The following is a 9,368-nucleotide window of genomic DNA, read 5'->3' as shown; positions in this document are numbered from 1 at the left end:
GAATATATATTGTTTTTTGTGATTTCGCATTGATAACAGCGAGTTTACTCTCATTAGCCTTTTTATTCTATGTATTTGAAATTTTCGAGAGTCGATTTTTATATTTAATTTTTTGTATATTTTACTCTTAAAAAGAAAATTCTTAAATCTATAAAATAAACTGATCTTGGACCTCGGTTTCGTGGTAAATAATATCAGCATTGTGTGTTATGAAACCTAACATCGTATAGAAGAGTAAAGATTTATTCTAAGAGTAGATATGTATAAAATATACATAAATTTAAATTTATATAGTTACTTCCTGTATTGTCTCAAGATAATAAATTAATCTTATTTAATTCGAGAGTAAAAAATAGGAAATATATTGATCTTATATCAGTATTGTTTTATATTTTAATACTGTACAGGTTTGTACTAAGGTTATGATAAGATTAAATATGTCAAAAATATTTATTTTTGCATTAGAAATCCTTTCTGAGAGTTAAGATTTGAATTGCTATAATTTTCTAACGGAGTTTAAATTGTAAAAAAAATTTTGGATAAATATTTTTATAAATTTTTCCTTTTTTTAAATAAGGAAAGTATCTTACATCAATACACGCTTAATAATAATTTTCATATTGTACACTGTACTGCGTACCTTTTCCGCCTTGTTCATAACATCCAATCCCAAATATGGACCGAGCAGAAAATACGAGAGACAACGCAGCTAGTTGTAAACAGGTATTAAAAAGAACATTAGACTCGGGCAGAAAAGCGGCGCGATGAGCAAACGCGATCAATCAACGTAGAAACGTGGTCCAGAGAATCTCGAGCACAAACACGACGAGTAAGAAGGTCCTCAGTCCGCGAGAAAGTCCACTTGCGAGAAGGAAAAGGGCAACGGCCCGCAAACCACGTAGAACGCAAAGTACTTTTGCGAAAACAATTTAAGAGAAACATACCATTTGTATATCACGTACACTTACCATAAAATAAATTATTTCACAATAACTTCCCATTTAACATACACTGTAAAAAATAAAATGTTAATTTTAACTCAAAGACGTTGAGTGAATTTTTTGAGACATGCAAAAATGTTAAAATTAACATTTTTGTGCTAATATTTTAACATTTCTGCATGTTTCAGAAAATCTACTCAACGTCTTTGAGTTAAAATTAACATTTTATTTTTTACAGCGTAATCATTAAAAAAAAATGTTGAATACTATTTCTAGATTAAACACTGGATTATTAAATTTGTAAACCAAAGTCTATATTTCAATTTTCAATTTTGTTTTTGAAAATATCTTTTACTTCAAAAGTAATACAACTAAAAAAAAATAAGTTTTCTGAAAAGAGAAGAAAACATTTTCAACATGATAGAAAATTATTCATTGACAAAAATATTAGCAAAAAAAAATTCTTAACATGTCATTTTCTTTTTACGACACTTCAAAATTTTCCTTTTTTGATTGTAACGATTTTAACGATTTTTTAAAATCATCTCTTTTGAATTGTAACGATTTTGACGAATTTTTATTTTGATGAAATTAAGTTAGTTCACTTTTGATAATTGACAAGGTAATGATTACTTAACTCATTCATAGAAGTAATGCGAAAATCATGTTTTTTTGAATTGTGTCATTTTTGAAGAGTACATATACTATAACCGGTTCAATTGTACTATCTGTGAGAATCGCGAATAACTTACGCTTTAATCTGCTGCGCATTACTGGCGTTCGTTTCCTGTGATTTAGCGAATTATTATTGAATCGAAAGACAGATGTTACGAATTGGTCGACCGAGTAACATATTTACATGGAGTACTTATATTTACGTGAATCGCTTTTCTTTTGACCTAGCAGACTTTGGAATGTGCTATTCGTCGAACTGTGTAATAACAACCGTGTCTGCACTAAAAATAATTTTAATATGCCCGCACACGGCTAATTATTCAAGCGACCTAATCTCATTTTTCTTTAGAGTACATACACATGTGTACGTACATTTAATTGTAGCTATAGATTATCAATAAATCCCAGCGCATTTTTTTTAGCCCAGGATGACTCTTCATTTTTGTAGAATCCCAGTTTTTTATTGAACAGCTGAATAAAATCGATGGATCGAAGGGCTAGAGGCGGACCGCAGACTGAGAGAGCAGATTAGATACGGGCCGCGACTTCACTTCGATCGATTTGATTTATGTGTTATAAAAGGTGCGGTAATAGCGTTGTAGATTGGACTATTTGTGTCATCGGCAGTTAAAAAATATGTCATCGAGCTCGCGTGGGTAGAGCACGTGCAAGATTCGGCACATCGAAAACTGGTAAAGGGCTAGCTGTCTACGCGTAGATCCTTAAAGAAAGGGAGCTAAAAGTGGTAGAGCGAGAAGCTAGGGGAAACGTTGGTATGGTCTGACGCCTCCGTCTTTCGTTTTAGCTATAAAATACAGATAAAGGGCGACCCCATTTAAGGGTGCTGCAATGGGATCGGTCGGTTATGCTCGCGATTCTAAAAAAGAAAGGGAGAAAGGTTCTTCCGGCAACACTGCGTAGTTTTCGAAAAGATTCATCATAGAAAAATGCTGCGACGATAAAACTTCCCTTTTTACCTTTCTTCCATATATGAGTTCTAAAGGACGGAAATTGTCAGTTCAAGGCGGACGTTCCATAAAAAAATAAATTTTCAAATCATTTTTTAATACTAAATTATTTATTTACCCAGAAAGAACAATTTTGCAATATAAAATAAATAATGAGCATTGCTGTAAAAAGTTTTAATATTCTAGCAACCAGCTTGATCATCTTGCATAATTATATTAAAAATTCAACAAAATTATTTTCAAATCTGTACGTATAGTTATAATAAATTTTTAAATACTTTAAACCGTTTTTTTTTTCTTGTACTATTTCTAAAACATATATCTATTATATTAATAAAAACTTTTAATTCCAGAATATCTAATTACTTGAAATTTTAAACTTTACAATGTACGGATAATAATCAGAAATATGTCAAAATTTAATTAAATTAAATATATATATACTTATATGTATTGTATATTAATAGAAGTTATTAATTCAAAAATATATAGTTGCTCAAATTTTTAAAGTAAACTTTACAATATACAGAGAATAATCGGAAATATGTCATATTGTTCATCCATCATTCCTCCTTTTCCTGTCTCCATAAATGAATGTAAAAGCTCGCGCTTTTATTCGCGCTTGCATACGCGAGTAAAATATTAAAATTTTTTTCGAGTAATACCGCGCGTAATGTAATATCTGTGCGTGTCGCCACGTTTTAGTTCCTTTACGCGTCATCGTCGTAAAAGTAAAGGACTGCTCGCGAACCGCTGGCGTACGCGAATAAATCGTTTTAGCCGCTTCCGCGCAGGAAACGTAATCTCGTTAACTTTTACGCGCAGTCGCGAGCGGCGTTAATTTTTCACGCGGACTGACACCTCGCGCTAGAGTTTATGCTGGAGACGTTTCAAAATATTTCAGGCCGTGGAAACAGGGCGATGGATGGCGCGAGAGAGAGCACGGTAATTCGAAGCACGTTATAGAAAACGACTCGCGAGTCGTTGATATGACACAGACGCGACAGTTACGACGACGTCTTTTATCTTGCTACTCTTTGAAGATTGCCCGATCAAAAGAATCTTCGGCTCTTTATTCCACTTTGCCTTCGGTTCGACTTTACCGAAGATTTCTCTATTTTTTAATTCTGATGATATTGCAACGAGAAATTTATATTAATATACAGAACTACTTAATAATGAGATAATTCACTAATTTCACTCAATTTCAATTTCATTGTTTAATATTATACATCACAAGAATAGCATTTAAAATATATGTACGAAAATATTAAAAATAAAATAAATATCTAAAGGCTTAGAGAATAAAAAATTTTAAAGCAATAAACTGGACAATGAGCCAAGTACAATGTAATTAAAATTATAAAATTAAATATGACACAACGAAATATTATATTGCCTCCTTACTTTAAAAGTGACATGATTTTAAAAATGTAGTTTTTGAGTTATTGTTACGAATTAAGTATAAATATTACTCAATCAATCACTGAAAGTGAATTAACTTAATAAAAAATCATGAAACTCGTTACAACTCGAAAAGATTGATTTTTAAAGAATTATAAAATAAAAATAATATTTGAATAATAAAAAACAATATTGTTAAAAAAATAATATTTGGTAACTTAATAAAAATAATTTCTTTTTCTTTTCTAGGGAACTTAAGTTTTTTAAGTGTGTTATTTTCAAGTGAAAAAAAGTAAAATATTTAATAGTAAATTCCAACTCTTTGAATACCGTAACACACACACTCATATTCTTTTAACATAATGAAAAATTAACAAAATAAAACGAAACTTATTTAAACGAAATTTAAATTGCTATATTATTTAAATATAACATAATATTTTTTTCGAATTCTTGTCATTATTCTTCTTAAATCGAAACGCTTGCTTCAAACGAGGGATCGATAGATTTGTCGGAGTTGCTACAGGTTCGTCGGTAAAAGAACGTTCGGCCAGTTGTCCATACGGGTTTCTGTTGCCTCGCTTTGAACTTTTATCACCACGAGAGGCGCGTATAATCTACTTTTTACTCGTCGCACACGTGTCTTCGAGCTTTACGTTCGTGGGCTGGCTGTAGCCTGCGGCTTCCCGATGCGCCGATACATTATGCCCTTTTATTTCTCTTGGAAAAAAGGCCTCGGCCACGTTCCCTTTATGCTTCTCGCGCTTCCCGTTAAAAGTTATACTTAGATTCATTCGAGTATGTAGAGCGAGCAATCGATGCATTTTTCGAACAGCTCTTTTTAGTATTGCTTTCCGATATCGATAGTAAAATAAGAAATAATGACATTATACTCTAAATTTCTTGGAGTAAAATTTCACAATCAATCTAAGAGAGTAAAAATATAATCACTTTCGAAAAAGAGTAAAAATATTTTCATTCTCTTGGAATGAGATTTCACTGTAAAAAATTTAAAGTGTAGAGTTTTGTAATAAATTTTAAAATGCATACAAAAGAATTATCTCCACGAAAATAAATAATATAAAGAAAAAACGTTTATTAAAGTGTGATGTATAAAAAAGTAATAGCGAAAAGATATACGGCGAAAAAATGATTTTGCAGATTTATCTAAAAATTTATGTAGATACAAATCTAAAAATAATGTTATTATATTAAAATAATTTGTAGGAAACTCAAACAATGTTGTAAAATTTTTACATTTTAGCGCTCTCTTGAACATTCTATATAATATTATTAGTTAGTCTAACAAAATTACGTTCTGATTTTTTAAATTTAGCAAAATTTTAAAATAATATTAATAATTAAATTTCATTAATTTTTTTTTAAACGTTCAGCAAAACCGTTCTTTTCGATATTTAAAGAAATAGTGTATTACACGGGGATATTTAAAGTTTAGGTAGATTAAATTGAGCATATCATTCTCAAAGTGCAATGAATTGGAAAGAGAGAAGACATCAGATCGAATGTCTCGATCGTCGATAGATCGCAACCGGATCCGGGAGCGAGATGCTTCATATCCAGAGGAACTGCGTTCTTAGATCGCTCGTTTCTTTCTCGCACGTCGCCGGAGGGATCCCAGAGGCCGTCTTATAACGCTAGCTGTTTATTCCCTCGCCTCGGGAAATTATGCAAAGTGTAATGCAAATTTTCAGAGCAGTGTACTCCTAGAATCGTCATTAGCTTGCGTACGACATACGAGCTTGTAGCATGGTAGCTCGCAACGGGATCGTTCGTTAATTTTTTAACCAACTGCGATGCGCGGATAGTCGCACGGATGGCAGACTGCATACCACACTGACGGCGCAACGAGTTAAGCGCTAGTTTGTTAAAGATTTTAATAAACACGGCATACATATGGCGCGCAGGTATACGCTTTCGAAGAACATACTAAGAATATTTTAATATATTTTCTTTTTTAATTGTTGCGAGTAATAATATAAATACACATATATATGCATATACCATATATATATCAGTGGAAATTAATGTTACGTATGTGATTTCCAAGATAATATGGAATTAGCAAATGTTTGATCAGCTTGTTTTACATCGCATCGTTGGGAAGAAATGACTTGAAAAAATTCTCTCTCCCCTATACATTAAAGAATATTAGCGCAATTTCTTAATTTCAAATTACTGATATCTTTAATTAATTTCTTATACATTATATATAGTGTTCTCCACGCAAACGTATACAAATATCCTTATCTAATATATTGCAGCAACATTTATTGCAAGACAGTTTACTGCTAGACACAATTACTGCTCTGTTTACCATCCTGAATCTTCGCTAAACACACATTTACATTAAGTTACATTTAGGCTAATATATTTTTCCAGCCTATTAATTTTATTGTTAGTTCTACAAATTTCAATCAATATTATTTGTTCAAATAATCCGAGGTCCGCTGGATATATGCTACTCATATAAATTATCTTGTATTGAAAGCAAACTTCAACTTTAGGTGACAGATATATGAGTCAAAAGTAAGTGAATTTTTACTTTTTGTTCATTTTTCTTCGGAATCTTCTCGTCTGGATTTTTTACTTGTACGTATTTTAATTCTGTAAAAAAATGTTGCGATCCGTAAAGCTAGTCCGAATATTTTAAGTGCACTGTAATTCGTGGTAATTCCCGTCGCGTTAGCATCCTCAGCCTTAACGAGGACTTGAAGGAGAGACATCGGTCTCCCCTTTTACTATCCTCGTTCCCTCCTCGCGCGACCGGTGAAAATCTCGTGGGCGTGAAATACGCGTATCTTAAGGTCTCCTAAAGTCTCGCGGGCGACATCGCCGGGCAATAAAGTCCGTTCGCGTCGCATTTCTTCAGATTTGGACCTCGCAAATCCCTCGCTTCGCCGAACACAATACACCCTGCGTTCGGGAATGCGGCGCGTGAAAGACAAGCGGGACGGCGAGGAGATCTCACGCGAAATTATGCGCACGTTCGCGGAATCGGACGTCCGCAGTGAATCAGACGCTTTTACGACACGCTCGAAAATCTCGCGTGCGAGTCCCGACAATCGGTCACAGTTTCTTTCTCGGAATACGCGGACGTTATCCACGCCCGCAGGATTTATCTCCCAGCAATTTCTTTTTGGTGCTGCTGTTGATGCTGCTGTTACCGCGACTGCCGTCGCTGCTGATCTCGGTGACCTTTCACGGCTTAACGGAACGCGGTCGAGGATCCTTCAGGTTTAACGATCGACCGTGGAGTTTCGGCCCGGCGAATCGGATCTCCGGGCTCGCCAAGAAGACTTCTTCTCCTCGACGAAGTAGGAGGTACCGCGACGTCTCTTGCTCATTTTGTCGCGACCTTCGCGAGCTCTCCTTTCGCTTTACCTTCCGTGGATATTTGATTTCAGTGTAAACGACGCAAAAATCCGATATCTATAAGATACTGTGATAGACGGATAATAATGCACATCGTCGAGATTCTTGTTTGCGATAAGTCAACAAAAATAACTTGGTTAATTTTGTGCAAGCGTATAAAGTCGAAGTAATAAAAGTATTCCCTCTGCATTCGCCGATTATTCCCGCAGACATGTTTATTTTAATAATTCCGCATTATCCCTCGTCGCTGTCGTTATTTTTCAATTTACTCGAAAATTTGGCACAAGAGGAATAATTGGCGCGTTGGTCTCGGTTTCATGCGGAGCAGGATGTACCTACCGAGGGGAGTTTAGTACGGAATATTTTACGTGTGGCCGAAGCACGCAAAATTATTCGCCGCGGTAAACTTTCCCTGCGCTAAACATAATTATGATTACCAACTTCAAATATGGTCGCAGCCAGCAGCAGCAGCAGCAGCCTCTAATTTGCGTAGTTGCCTCGAGCGCGTAAATAAATGTTTGCGGTAGCACGGAAAATACCGACGCCCGAATAACGAGTCAAACATCACCCACGGTTTTCCGCGGTGTGACGTTATTTCCACTTTGATGATGTACTGGGCAATTTTCGAAGAATATCCAAAAACGGCGTGATAGTGTAAATGTAAATTATAGCCGTGGTCAGAGAGTTTCGAAATCGTTTGAACTGTTGCGTACAACAATTTAACGCGAAGATAAAATCTTTGTATCCTCAATGTAAGCTCAAAGTTATATATAAATATTTGGAATTTTTTAATATCTCCGTTTAAATATCTGCAAGTATAACTAAAAATTTAAGAAAATGTAAAATTTCAGAATCTACAACAGACCGAACGGTTTTGTTGATATAATTAAAAATTTAACTAGATACATACACATACAGATCTAAAAATAATTTTGTTGGACCATCAAAATAATTATGTTGTATACTTAAACATTAATGACAATGAAACATTCTAGTAATCAGTTTAAGAATCCCCACTTAATCAAGATATAATAAAACAAAATGTTGAAAGTGTAACTTTTTTAATTTTTCAGAAGAAAGAATCTTAAAATGTGTTAAAGTCGTTATTTCAAAACGTTCTAAATTTAAATAAGAATGCTAATTGCATAAACTTACAACGTTTTATGTTGTACTACCTATTTTTCTTCACTCATAGCAATACTTTTCACACCAAATATTAATATGTATAATCTGTGTGTGTCTGTGATAATACACATTACTTACATCCCATTCACAATAAAACTCATTTTGATACTTACAATTTTGATACTTACAACGTTTTATGTATATCTCAATTATTTTGATGATTCAAACAAAATTATTTTCAAATCTATCTAGCTAAATTTTTAGATATTCAGCAAAATTTTTTTTTTTCGTGGAATTTAAAAATTCGATCTTTCGATGATTTCAAATCAGACGATTAACATCGATAATTCGTTTGCCGGACGGACGTTCCTTATAGTATCTTACATTTTCTCGGGATTCATCGAAGATATCCTCGACGAAAGACCGGTCTTTCTCTCCCGGTATCTTCCTTTTACTCTATAACGTCGGCCAACATGCACTGTGAAAACGTCTTGGCGAATTGCCACTGCCAAACCATAAATCTAATCGGTCTTCGAGTTCTCGAAGCAACGTTGTTGCCTTCTCGATCTTAACGATCAAACTGCCGAGGTCGCTCCGGCGAGAACAACACTCGCGCGTTTACCTAGCGCGATGTGATCAAAACCACCATCAAAGCTGAAATACTTATCCTCGCAGGATAGAGAAATAAAAAGCTTTCAATCTAAACATGCAGTTTTGACTCAACATCAATAAACTTATGTTCCGTATATTTCTAACTATCCGTTATGTTGCGTTATTGTAGAGCACGTAAAACTTTATCTTATCTCAGAAATTAAGTGCTCGGATTATCTCAAAAAAAAAATCTCAAATGTTACAATTGTCT

Source organism: Cyphomyrmex costatus, unplaced genomic scaffold, assembly GCF_001594065.2.
Source record: "Cyphomyrmex costatus isolate MS0001 unplaced genomic scaffold, Ccosl1.0 scaffold241, whole genome shotgun sequence".
Lineage (NCBI taxonomy): Eukaryota > Metazoa > Arthropoda > Insecta > Hymenoptera > Formicidae > Cyphomyrmex > Cyphomyrmex costatus.
This window is presented reverse-complemented; position numbering follows the sequence as displayed.